The sequence below is a fragment of the Micromys minutus genome (genome assembly GCF_963924665.1).
Source record: "Micromys minutus genome assembly, chromosome: 30".
NCBI lineage: Eukaryota > Metazoa > Chordata > Mammalia > Rodentia > Muridae > Micromys > Micromys minutus.
This window is the reverse complement of record NC_137965.1, coordinates 3,110,132-3,122,719: the sequence shown is the minus strand read 5'-3', so window position 1 is coordinate 3,122,719 and position 12,588 is coordinate 3,110,132. Positions and strand designations below refer to the sequence as shown.

Here is a 12,588-nt window from a genome sequence, read left to right as displayed (position 1 = left end):
TTAAAGTGTCCTGAAGGGACACAGATTTGCATTTCAGCCTCACTTGAGCATTGTCCTGCAGTACAATACCCACCTGTCTCCTCACCCAGCCCCAGGGAGGATCACTGCTCAGCCGCCGGCTCCTCCCCTTTGTGGGCAGTGAAGCTGTGCTCACCAGATCCTGACTTCACCCTAAGCTCCCCTTAGTGCTTAGGAAGCTCTTTCCCTCCTTCCTCCTGGCATCAGGTAGGTAGCTTGCATGGTTACTCAACTTGCACCGGAGTTATTAGTCTGTCCCACAAGTGGAAGGGTGTCTAAGATATTAGCAATTAGAGAGAGATTTGGAAATCAAGCTGTGTGTTTTGTGTCTGTTGGAATTCAGACCTGGGACAAGCTGTTGTTGTGCAAAGTTAACTGACCAAATCCTCCAGGTTCTCCCAGTGTTTCTCAGTCCCCACCTACTTTCCACTCAGAGACTGGGCTCCCCCACCCTCACCTGTCACCCCAGAAGCTCTTCAATATTATCCAGACCTTTTGTGCTGTCTGTCTGTCTGTCTGTCTGTCTGTCTCTCTCTCTCTCTCTCTCTCTCTCTCTCTCTCCTCCCCTCTCCCTTCCTCCTCCCTTCTCCCACTCCTTACCCCTCTACTCCCCTACAGCCCTTGTAGGGAGCTATTCCTTTTTCTTCTCATCACCCTTCCTCATTCTCTTTCCCAATAGGGATTTCTCTGACCTCCTTGGGACTAGTGAACCCTTTGTTTCCTTGGGATCAGTGAACCCACCAGAGAGCTGCTGAGAGAGTTAACATTTTAAGTTGGCCTCACTGATCCTGCCTTATGGACAAGTATGCTTCAAAGATAAGAACAAAGCAGCATGTTCAAAGAAATGGCCCTAACCCAGACTATCTAGACTTGCTAAGGTCTGACTCTGCAGTCCATAGAAAAACAACTACAAGTTCAGTGTGCCCCAAAATAGAGTGGCCTTGAGTTGAATCGTGTCAAAAATGGACAGTGTGCCAATTTGAAGAAACCAATGAAATTGCTATGTGCCTGTTGCTAATTGTTCAGGTAATTTTCCCTATAAATATGTCTCCCAATTGAGTTCAGGATCGACTCCTCCATCTTCTGTGTGAGATATGTGTCATCCCAAGAACTCTGGTCTCCCCCTTTACCCTCAATAAACCTCTTGCCTGATTGCAGCAAAATAGTCTCTCCTTGAGTTCTTGAGTTCCCATTTCCAGGTACTAGAGTGAGTGGCTTCCCCAATTCGGGGCCTTTCACTGCCAGTTATAAATAAACCTCCAGATTCAAAATTTGGCTTGCATTGAGTCCTTCATGCCGGGTTTAGATAAACTGCAGGTAGTTTTCACCTGGTAGGAATGAGAACCCTGGGAAACAACAGGAAACAGATGACAAACTGTGCTGAGCACCATCTTTAGCCAGCACATCTTCCTCTGTTCGAAGGTGAACACACACTCATATACAGAGCTGTATTAGTCAAGGTTGTCAGATGGCCAGATGTGACAGGATGAATCTGTGTATGTAGGAAGTAGATTTATTAGCATATTTCTCAGGCCGTGTCCAGTACTCCAACACTGGCTACCTAATTAGTGGTTCAGTTCATGTTGTTCTGTGTCTCAGCTGGTCTCCAAAACTCCCAAGTCTCTTGTGCATGCTATTTTATTTTATTTTGTTGAAAGTGGTTGGGTTGGGGCTAGAGATCATTCTGTTAAGAGCTCTCTTAGAACCAGATTCAGTCCTAGCATTTGCAGGACAGCTCACACAGTCTGTGTCCACAGTGCCATAGAAACCACATATCTGAATACTTGGGTATAAACTGGTACCAGGCATGGACTTGGGTGTTTACATAAATTATATTAAATGAACCAATTTACCCTAGCCTTAATTCCTAACTCCTTAACCCCTGTCCACTAACCCTTCCCATTCTGCCTATGAGGAAACATCATGACCCTAACTCTAACCATAACTCTAACCCTGGTCCTATATCCCAACCTTTCCCCTATCCCTAGCTCTAACCTTAACCCTAATCAATAAAAGGTCCAGCTGTTTCGCATATGAGGAAACATCCTAGAGAAATTTAAAAATATAAATCATTATAGCCTAAAGGCAAACATTTGAATTTTTGTTGTTGAATACTGAGATTTTTATCACTGTTCCAATTTTTATCATCCCTTTTAGCTTGTGATTCACTAAGAGACTGTGGTTTTCTTTGTTAGGGTTTCTGTTGCTTTGTTAAAACACTGACCAAAAGTAACTGGGGGAGGAAAGGTTTGCTTCACTTAAGTGTTCTCTTCATACTCCATCGTTGAAGGAAGTTAGGGCAGGAACCAGACAAGGTAGGAAACTGGAATCAGTACCTGAAGCAGAGATCATGGAGAAGGGCTGCTCTCTCGCTCCCTCCCTTTGCCTGATCAGCCTGCTTTCTTATAGCACCCAGGACCAGCAGCCTGCAGTGAACTGGGCCCTCTCATATTAATCCCCAATCATGAAAATGCCTTACAGTATCAGCAAAAAAATGAAAACATAGATGTAACTTGTGTATAGTCACTAAGTAAGTATAGTTTTGTTTTGTTTTTAAGTTGTTTTGTACAGAGGCTTACAGAGAGGTCTGTAAGTTAGTAAAATGAGTCAGGGTTAGAGCCAAGGAGTTGGACTTGAGTTCTATTCATGGGTTTCCTACTCTTGTGCTGGTTAGTTTTTGCATCCCAAACTAGAATCATCTGGGGAGAGAGAATCTCAATTGAGGAATTATCTTTTTTAGACTTGTCTGTGAGCATGTATACAGGGCATTTTCTTAATTGCTGATTGATGTGTCTGCCAGGTCCCTCCCACTGTGGGTGTTGCCATTCCTGGTCAGTTGAATCTGGGCTGTATAAGAAAGGTGGCTTAACAAGGCAGGGGAGACGAGCCCAGCAGATTTTCTGCAGATTCTGTGATCATGGTGTGTAACCTGTAAGGTAAGCTACACCCTTTTGTCCACAAGTCAGATCTAATCACAGCAGCAGTAAACAAAATAGAGCTTCCATTAAGGAGTTACCCTGCTCACCTCAGAACTGTTTTAAGAATTCTCTAAAACAATCCATGCAGAAGGCTTTGTACTCACTGAGTGATTATGACCATTTGCTGTATGGAACCTCTAAAACGGGAATTGTCATACTAAAGAGAGAAGTCCAGACTCTAGGCTTTCTTCTTCTTCTTTTTTATTGGTAATTTTACTTACATTTCAAATGTTATCCTCCCCCATCCCATCTCCTCTCTCTTCACAGGACCAGGAGCCAGAAAAGGCCCTCTACAGCTACATATGCAGCTGGAGCCATGGATCCCTTCATGTGTGTTTTTTGGTGGATTTTTTTTCCTGGGAGCTCTGGGGGGTCTGGTTGGTTGATTTTGTTATTTTTCCACTGGGGTTGCAAACCCCTTCATCTCCTTATTTAGATTTGCTAAATTAAATTCTAAATTGAATTCTACCATTCCCTGTTGGGTATTCCTTAAGAAAAGTGGTCTTACCCTGGGAAGAACATTCTAACCTGTTTTCCCCTGCCAAACTGTCAACCCTAATATGTATATATGTGTGTGTGTGTGTGTGTAACACTATGTGGATTGAGCAGGTTACTTTTAGGAATATATATGCATATAAAATATATCCTATAATAGTAAAATAAAGAACATGAACCACGTAGAGTGGGGAAGGCTACGTGGGATGGTTTGGAGGGAGAAAAGGGGCTGAAGAAATGTAATAAAATTACAATCTCAAAGGCTAAAAAATTACTCAGAAGATAGAATAAAATGTAAAAAATGAAAGAAGAAACCTTTGTAGGCAAGCTTTTCTTGTGTGAGTTGACTTGAAGCACCTGTTGAGTCTGTTTGACTCAATAGAGGGCGAGATAAGAAACCTTTAAATATTCTGGCACCTGTTCCTAATATATGCTTGCTCCTAAACTTTCTGTTCTGATTGATGGTGATTTTAAATCAGTTTCTCTGGTGAAAAACAAATTTAAAACCAATAAAACAAGGTTTCCCTTTAATAAAAAAAAGAAAGAAACCCATACAATAGACGATGAAACAATTCCTTTAAAAATTTTGACATTAAACTTCCTTGTATAAGAAATGTAATGGATACTTACAATTAATAGAGATTTAAGGTAGGCACATTGGGTGGCTTCTTATATCAAAAGATGGCCTACAGAAAAGGGGTTGGAGATCCCTGATGTCATTGGCTTAGTGTTGATGAAGGGATTTTTAAGGCTCAGGGAAATTGCAATACTAGAGTGGATACTGAGAAGCCCATTTTTGCTTTAGCTATTTGTAAAAAATCGTTTCAGAAAAACAAAGAAGCCCAGCAGGCTCAGATTAAGTCAAGTGCCCATGTCTCCACCCCTCCAGGAAACTCCTGGACCAGATGGCCCACAATTACTGATGAGCCAACTGCTGGGCCAGGTGGCTGACAGTTACTGATTAGGAGATCTTGAACTTTCCCAAACAATTCTAAGAGGGCAGTGACCAGGACATGAGCCATTACACAAACCAAGCAGATCACCAAAGTATGGTGCCAACCCGCACAGCCAGTAGATTTAAAGAGCATTTGCCACAAACTAGTCAGTTTGTATCCCCTAGACCCCTACTTCAGTTCATGGTTTTTGGCTTTAAGAGTTTGTTTTTTGCTACACGGGGTTCTGCCTTTAACTCTCCTGAGTGAGTGCCTAGGAACCCCAGAGCTCAACCATCAAATAAACCTCTTGCTGTTTGCACCAAACTCTCTTGAACCCTTGGCTTTGTGGTGTTTGTGGAGGAGCTGAGCTGGATTGGAAGGCCTGAGCAAGGGCCACTGGGGTCTTTCAATACATTGTGTAAAACCTAATCTTCCACAATGGGAAGGCCCTTCTCAAATCCATATGATACAAACTGGTGACAGGGGGACCAACACATTTAAAAGGGTTTTGTTCTTTCCCTTTTTCTTGTGCCAGACATTAGGGTTGGAGATGCTGCTGCTAAATCAGATGAATTAAATGCAATGGGTTTAACTGGGCACCGTGGTAAGGAGGGCCAGGTGTCAACATTGCCTGGACAGAGACTAGGCGATCATAGTTATTATAAGACAGACTTTTGGTACTGGCTAATCAGTCATGGTGTTTCCAGGCATGAAATAGATAGGAAGCCTTCTACTTCTCTGTTTTATCTGTATGTGCAGAAGAATTCTCAAATATTCTCAATAAAAATTTTCAAAAAATGAAGGAAACGCTACATTGGATGGTGGCAAAAGGCAGTCTTGGCCAGAGAACCAATGTCCAGACTTGAGCCAGTTTGCAGACCCAGAACCTTTTGAATGAAGGGTGGCCTGGTTCCCCTGAGGAAGGATCTTGATAAGACATCTAAAAGTTTTGCTGTTAGTCTTTCGGCAGTTCTTCCCCAGAGGCACCTAAGGCCTTTTACAAGAGTAAGTGTGCACTGGGGGAAAGGAAATAATCAGACTTTCTGGGGTCTGTTGGTGTAAGGAAAAGATGACGGGGCACCAATGAAAGAAAAAGTCACTGAAAGGAAAACAAGGGGCACCAATGTTAGGGAATGGATGACATCCCGGGTTTCGGCACCAATGTTAAGGATGAATTGAGTGGGGGCATATGGCCCATAGAGGTGGGGCAAGCCCTGGGGGCAAGGGAGATGCCTCAGGGGGGGGTCCATGTTGGGAATTCCTTCCCCCTAAGGGACCAGCCACACAATGGTATAGTACAGAATAGAGTTTATTCAGGTCATGGGAGAATTAAGAGGGTGGTAGAGGCAGAGAGAGAAAGAGAGAGGATTAGAGGAGTAGAGGCCGGCCATAAGCATGTGGAGGGAGGGGGGAGGGAAAGGGAAGAGGAGGGGTAGGGATGGGAGAGCAACACTGCAAGAGGCCAAGAGGCCTAGAGAGGAAAGAGAGTCAGGAGGCAAGAGAGAGAGGAGGGGACAAGCAGCCGTTTTATAGTGTCAGTCATTGGTGCGGAGCATACTTGGCTACTGCCTGGTAACTGAGGGGTATGGTTTACAGAATCCCAACAGTTGGATACTGGTTCTGAATTTATACTGATCTCCGGAGATCCCAAGAAGTGTTGTGGCCCTCCAGTCAAAGTAGGGGCTCATGGAGGACAGGTGATTAATGGAGTTTAAACCGAACTCAAAGAAGGTCCAGTCCTGTAGTCATTTCCCCAGTTCCAGAATGTATAATTGGGGTAGATAATCTTAGAAAATTAGAATTCTCACATGGGTCTGCTGACCTGTGGTGTGGGGGCTGTTATGGTTGGAAAGGTTAAATGGAAGTTGCCTCAGCCAAAGAAAATAGTGAATCAAAAATTATATCATATTCCTGGAGGAATTGCAGTAATTACCGCCACTATCAAGGACTTGAAAGATGAAGGGGTGATGGTTCCCACCACATCTCCTTTTAACTCTCCTGTTTGCCCAGTGAAGACAGACAGATCGTGGAGAATGACTGTTGATTATCGAAACTCAATCAGGTAGTAACTCCCATTGCAGCTGCTATACCAGATGTAGTTTCCTTACTTGAGCAAATTATCACGTCTCCTGGTACCTGGTATGCAGCTATTGATCTATCAAATGTCTTCTTCTCAGTACCTGTCTATTAGAACCACCAGACGCAATTTGCTTTCAGTTGGCAAGGCCAGCAGTATATCTTTACAGCTTTGCCTCAAGGATATATTAGCTCTCCTGCCCGGTGTCATAACTTAGTCAGAAGGGATCTTGATCTTTTGTCTATCCCACAAAAATATCACTTTGGTGCAATATATTGCTGATATGCTGATTGGACCAAGTGAGCAGGAAGTAGCAACACATATGCGTAAATATATGGACCATCTACATAATGAAATTCTTAGGAGTCCAGTGGTGTGGGTCATGCAGAGATACTCCTAAGGTAAAAGATTAGTTATTCCAGGTGGCCCCTCCCACACCCAAGAAAGAAGCACTACGTTTAGTGGACCTACTGGATTCTGGAGACAGCACATTCCACACTTGGGTGTGTTACTCAGAACCATTTACCTAGTGACTCAGAAAGCTGCTAGCTCTGTGTGGGGCCTGGAACGGGGGAGGCTCTACAATAGGTCCAGGCTGCTGTGCAGGCTGCTCTACCTCTTGGACCATACCATCCAGCAGACCTGATGTTACTTGAGATGTTGGTGTCAGATGGAGATGCTGTTTAGAGCCATTGGCAGGCCCCTGCAGGTCAGTCACAGAAGAGACCTTTGGGATTTTGGAGCAAAGCTCTACCATCATCTGCAGACAACTATTCTTCATTTGAAAATCAGCTCAGACTGGTATTGGGCCTCAGTGGAAACTGAACATTCGACAATAGGACATTAAATTATCTAGCTACTCTTCTGCCCGAGACCAGCTCAGTCAAACAACCAGTAACCCAGGGCAGGAGTGAGGATTGAAAGAAAAAAAGAGACTGTCAAAATTGTAACATGACTTTGGCCCGTCTTGAGGCTGAAGCAAAGCCTTCTTTATTCAGTCCTCTTTTAAACCACTTTAATTGCATGCAGAAAGAAAGTATCAGTTCTAAGTCAGGGAACAAGGAAGTTAATCAAAATTCCTGTTAACATCTTTCTGGAGGCCAAGTATGAAGATTAGGGACAAGAGGGGATCCCAAGAGACAAAGAGATGGTCACACCTACATCCACTGAACCTCCCCTGAGCTACAGGTGTAAACGATATTTTCTACTTCCATCCATTTACCTGCAAAATTCATGATGTCCTCATTTTTAATAGCTGAACAGTATTCCATTGTGTAAATGGACCAAATTTTATGTATACATTTTTTTTTTTGGCTGAAAGAATTGTCCCCCCCCCCCAGCTTCTGGCTATTAGAAATGAGGCTGCTATGAACATAGTAGAGCCACATGTCCTTGTGGTATGGTGTAATATATTTTGGGTATATTCCCAGGAGTGCTATAGATGGGTCTTCATGAAGAGCTGTATTATATTTTCTGAGGAACTGCCAGATTGATTTCTGGAGTGGTTGTACCAGTTTGCAGTTCTGCCAGCAACGGAAGAGTGTTCCTCTTTCTCCACACCCCTGCCAGCTTGTACTGTTTGTTAGGAAAAGGCTGAAGAGAGTTGGGGTGGGGGATATGGCCCATGGAGGTGTAGCAAGACCTGAAGGCCAGCGGGGATGCCTTTGGGGGAATCCATGTTAGGAATACCTTCCTGCTGAGGGACCAGCCCCATGACCATATAGTACAGAATAGAGCTTATTCAAGTCATGGGGGGAAGTTAAGAGGGTAGGAGAAGGAGAATGAGAGAGTGAGTGAGAGAGGAATAAGATAGAAAGGCGTAGAGGCTGTCCATGAACATGTGGAGAGAGAGGGGGGAAGGGGAAGAGGAGGGGTAAGGGCAGAGAGCAAGAGAGAGAACAAGAGAGAAAAGAGGGGGCAAGCAGCTCCTTTTATACTGTCAGGTCATTGGAGTGGAGCACACCTGACTATGCCAGGTAACTGAGGGGTGGGGTATACCTGGCTGTTGCTAGGTAACTGAGGGGTGGTGTATACCTGGCTGTTGCTAGGTAACTGAGGGGTGGGGTTTACAGAATCCCAACACTGTGATTTGAGTTTTTGATCTTAGCCATTCGTATTGGTGTAAGGTGGAATCTCAGGGTTGTTTCGGTTTGTATTACCCTGATGGCTAAGGATGTTGAACATTTCTTTCAGTGCTTCTCAGCCATTTGAGGTTCCTCTGTTAAGAATTCTCTGTTTAGCTCTGCACCTCATTTTTTAACTGGGTTATTTGGTTTTTTTGGAGTCTAACTTTTGAGTTCTTTATAGATTTTTGGATATTAGACCTCTATCAGAAATAGGGCTAGTAAAGATCTTTGTTCAATCTGTAGAACAGTAGTTCTGTCTTATTGACAGTGTCCTTTGACTTAAAGCTTTTCAGTTTCATGAGGTCACATTTTTCAATCGTTAATCTTTGAGTCTGAGACATTGGTGTTCTGTTCAGAAAAATTTTCCCTGTGCCAATGTGTTCAAGGCTATTTCTCACTTTCCCCTCTGTTAGATTCAGTGTATCTGATTGAATGGAAGTCCTTGATCCTCTTGGAGGTGAGCTTTGTACGAGGAGATAAGTGTGGATCAATTTGCATTCTTCTAGACCATCCGTTAGACCACCACTGTCCGAGACCAGCTTGAGCAAACAACAGGGGTTCCCCTGGGGCCGGAGCAAGGATTGAAAGAAAAAGGAGACATGGTTAGATAAGTTGCAGCATGACTTTGGCCCAACTTGAGGCCTAAGGCTCATGGCCTAAGTGTGAAAGACCCTCGTCCAGAGGACCTTTATCTGAGGGGACCCCAGGACCCAAGAATCAGCCGAGACTACTGGCTGCAATCAGCATGAGGGTTTATTTGATCAAAGTACACAGGTACCTGCGGGCACACAGTCTCTCGGAGGACTTGTGCGCTGGACAAAGGGGCAGTCCCCTTTTTATAGGGCTTGGGGGGCAGAAGCAAGGTACAGAAGCAGAAGCATAGCAACAGGGTTCTAATTGGTTAGTTTAAATGTGGCCAGGGAGTGAGCCCAAATATATAACTCTAAGGACATGGCTCCTGGTACCAGCCGGGGCTGCGGCTCCCGAGAATAGTTGCCTTGGGTTTATCTAAGTGTGGGAACTGTGGCAGAAATATGGCTCCAAGGACACAACTCCTGGTACCAGTCGGGGCTGCAGCTTATCTGAAAGCTGGGCTTGTCTGAGTGTCTTCCTTTGTCTATTGCAAGCTGGCCGCCCACCGGTATCTTGCTTGGCCACCTGGGACCCTGACCTAGCCTGCCCCGTGTGTGCACAGCCTTACAGACATGGCATTTACTGTTGCTAAGCGGGGGTCTTTCACTCTACTGTCAATCATGTACCACCTGGACATCAACCTACACTTATCTATACAAAACTTCACTAATAACTTAGTTATGGTTTTAAACCTTCAGTGAACCTGTGGAATTGAGTCAGGTGATGCATGTTTAGCTGAATAATTGCTCCTAATGGATATGCATGTTAACATACTCTGTTGTAAACTTCTATTTCAATTTATGATTTGATTGTTTTTGTGTGAACTTGTGTTGAACTTTGTTACATGGGATCATGTATTCTGAAAATGTCCAAGTTCTGAGGACAAAGAGAGACAGAGAGTTATTTCATTCTTTTTTCCCTTAGAAGAAAAATTTTACCTGAAAACCTTTTTCCCTTAGAGATACTGTTTTCCCTTTCCCCACTTAGGATTTTCTGTTTTCTCCTTAGCATTCACAGGATACTTTTTACAACTTAGTAATAAACATTATAATCACTTTTCTAAGTGTCCCTTTTTCTTCCTGTGAGTTCTGACTAGCAGGCTGAAAGTTAGATCCCAGCAGTTTCACTTGAGATAACACAAAGGCTGTTTTAGGAAGAGGTGCTAGTTTCTGGTACTGCATTTTCTGGCCTCACAGGAACACAGAAGGCAGATCAGCTACAGTAGCAGAGTAACTTAGACTTTGATAGTAAACATTTTATTATACAGCAACCCTAAATACCTGGTAAGACCAAGTCTTACCCACCCCTGACTCTTTTCCCCCTCCTCTGCCTCAAGAAGAACCCCCACACAGAGGCTGGCCCCCTGTAGTGATACCTTGACTTCTTTCTTTCCAATTTGTATCACCTTGCTTTCCTTTTGTCTTCTTAATGCTGAAGCTAGACTTTTGTATTAAATATATATGAAAGAGTGGGCAGGCTTGTCTGTCTCTGATTTTAGTGGGATTGCTTCAAGATTCTCTGCATTTAACTTGATATTGGCTATTGCTTTGTTATATATTGTTATTATTATGATTAGGTATGTTCCATGAATTCTTGATCTCTCCAAGACTTTTAACATGAAGAGGTGTTGTATTTTGTCACAGGCTTTTTCAGCATCTAATGAGATAATTATGCGATTTTTTTTTCTTTGAGTTTGTTTATATAGTGGACTATATTGATAGATTTTTTTTTTTTTTTTTTTTTTTTTTTGGGTATATTGAACTATCCCTGAATCCCTGGGATGAAGCGTACTTGATCATAGTGAATGATAGTTTTGATGTGTTCTTGGATTTGGTTTGCATAAATTTTATTGAATATTTTTGCATCGACATTCATAAGCAAATTTAGTCTGAAGTTCTCTTTCTTTGTTGAGTCTTTGTGTGGTTTAGTTATCAAAGTAACTGTGGATTTATAGAATTAATTAGGTACAGTTTGTTCTGTTTTTATTTTGTGGAATAGTTTGAGGATTATTGGTGCTAGCTCTTCTTTGACTGTCTGGTAGAATTCTGCACTAAAATCATCTGACTCTGGGATTTTTTTGGTTAGGAAGATTTTAATGAGTGCTTCTATTTCCTTATAAGACTGTTTAGATAGTATACCTGCTCTTGATTTAACTTTGGTATGTGGTATCTATATTAAAAAAATCACCCATTTCATCTGGATTTTGTTAGCTTTTATAGTAAAAGCTAATGATTTTTTTGTATTTCCTCAGTTTCTGTTGTTATGTCTCCCTTTACATTTCTGATTTTGCTAAGTTGGATACTTTCTCTGTGTCCTTTAGCTAGTCTGGATAACGATTTATCTATTTTGTTCATTTTTCTCAAAGAGCCATCTCTTGGTTTTGTTGATTCCTTGTATCATTCTTTTTATTTTTAGGTGGTTGATTTCCGTCCTGAGTTTATTTCCTGCCATCTACTCCTCTTGGGTGTGTTTGCTTCTTTTTGATCTAGAGCTTATAGATATGCTATTAAGCTGCTAATGTAGGATTTCTTGAATTTCTTCTCTGAGGGCCCCTAGTACTACGAATTTTGCTCATAGCACTGCTTTTATTGTGTCCCATAAGTTTGGTATACTGTGTCTTCATTTTCATTGAATTCTAGGAAATCTTTAATTTCTTTCTTTCTTTTCTGACCAAGTTATCATTGAGTAGAGTTGTTCAGTTTCCATGAGTATCTGTGCTTTCTGTTGTTTTTCTTGATTTTGAAGTTGAGCTTTATTCCATGGTGACCTGATAGGATACATGGGATTATTTCAATCTTTCCGTATCTATTGAAGCCTCTGTTATGGGTTAGTTTGGAGACGGTACCATGAGGCACTAAGGCAAAGGTATATTCTTTTGTTTTATGGTGAAATGCTCTGTATATATGTGTTAAATCCATTTGGTTCTTAACCTCTATTAGTTTCACTGTGTCTCTATTTAGTTTCTATTTCAATGACCTGACCATTGGTAAGAGTGGGGTATAGAGGTCTCTCACTATTGTGTGAAATGCACAATGTATGTTTTGAGCTTTAGCAAAGGTTGGTTTCTTTGTTTCTTTGTCTCTCTTTTCTTCCTTTCTTTCTTTTCTTTCTTTTCTTTCTTTCTTTCTATGAATGTGGATGTCCTTTCATTTGAGGCGTAGATGTTAGAATTAAGACTTCACTTGGAAAACTTTTCTAGCCTTTCACTCTGAGGTAGTTGCTGTCTTTGCCACTGAGATGTGTTTCTTGAGTGCAGCAAAATACTAGATCCTGCTCTCATATCCAATCTGTTAGCTTATGTCTCAGCCTGTCTTTTTACTGGGGAA

General features: G+C 42.3%; 1 long non-coding RNA gene across 1 annotated transcript; it reads left to right on the top strand.

The window, feature by feature from the left end:
* The first annotated feature begins 3 nt into the window (after positions 1-3).
* On the top strand, positions 4-3,628 carry LOC308439754. The gene is made up of 3 exons (XR_013975628.1): positions 4-225; positions 2,819-2,954; positions 3,264-3,628. It is a non-coding gene; the product is annotated as an uncharacterized lncRNA (long non-coding RNA).
* Positions 3,629-12,588: the final 8,960 nt, after the last annotated feature.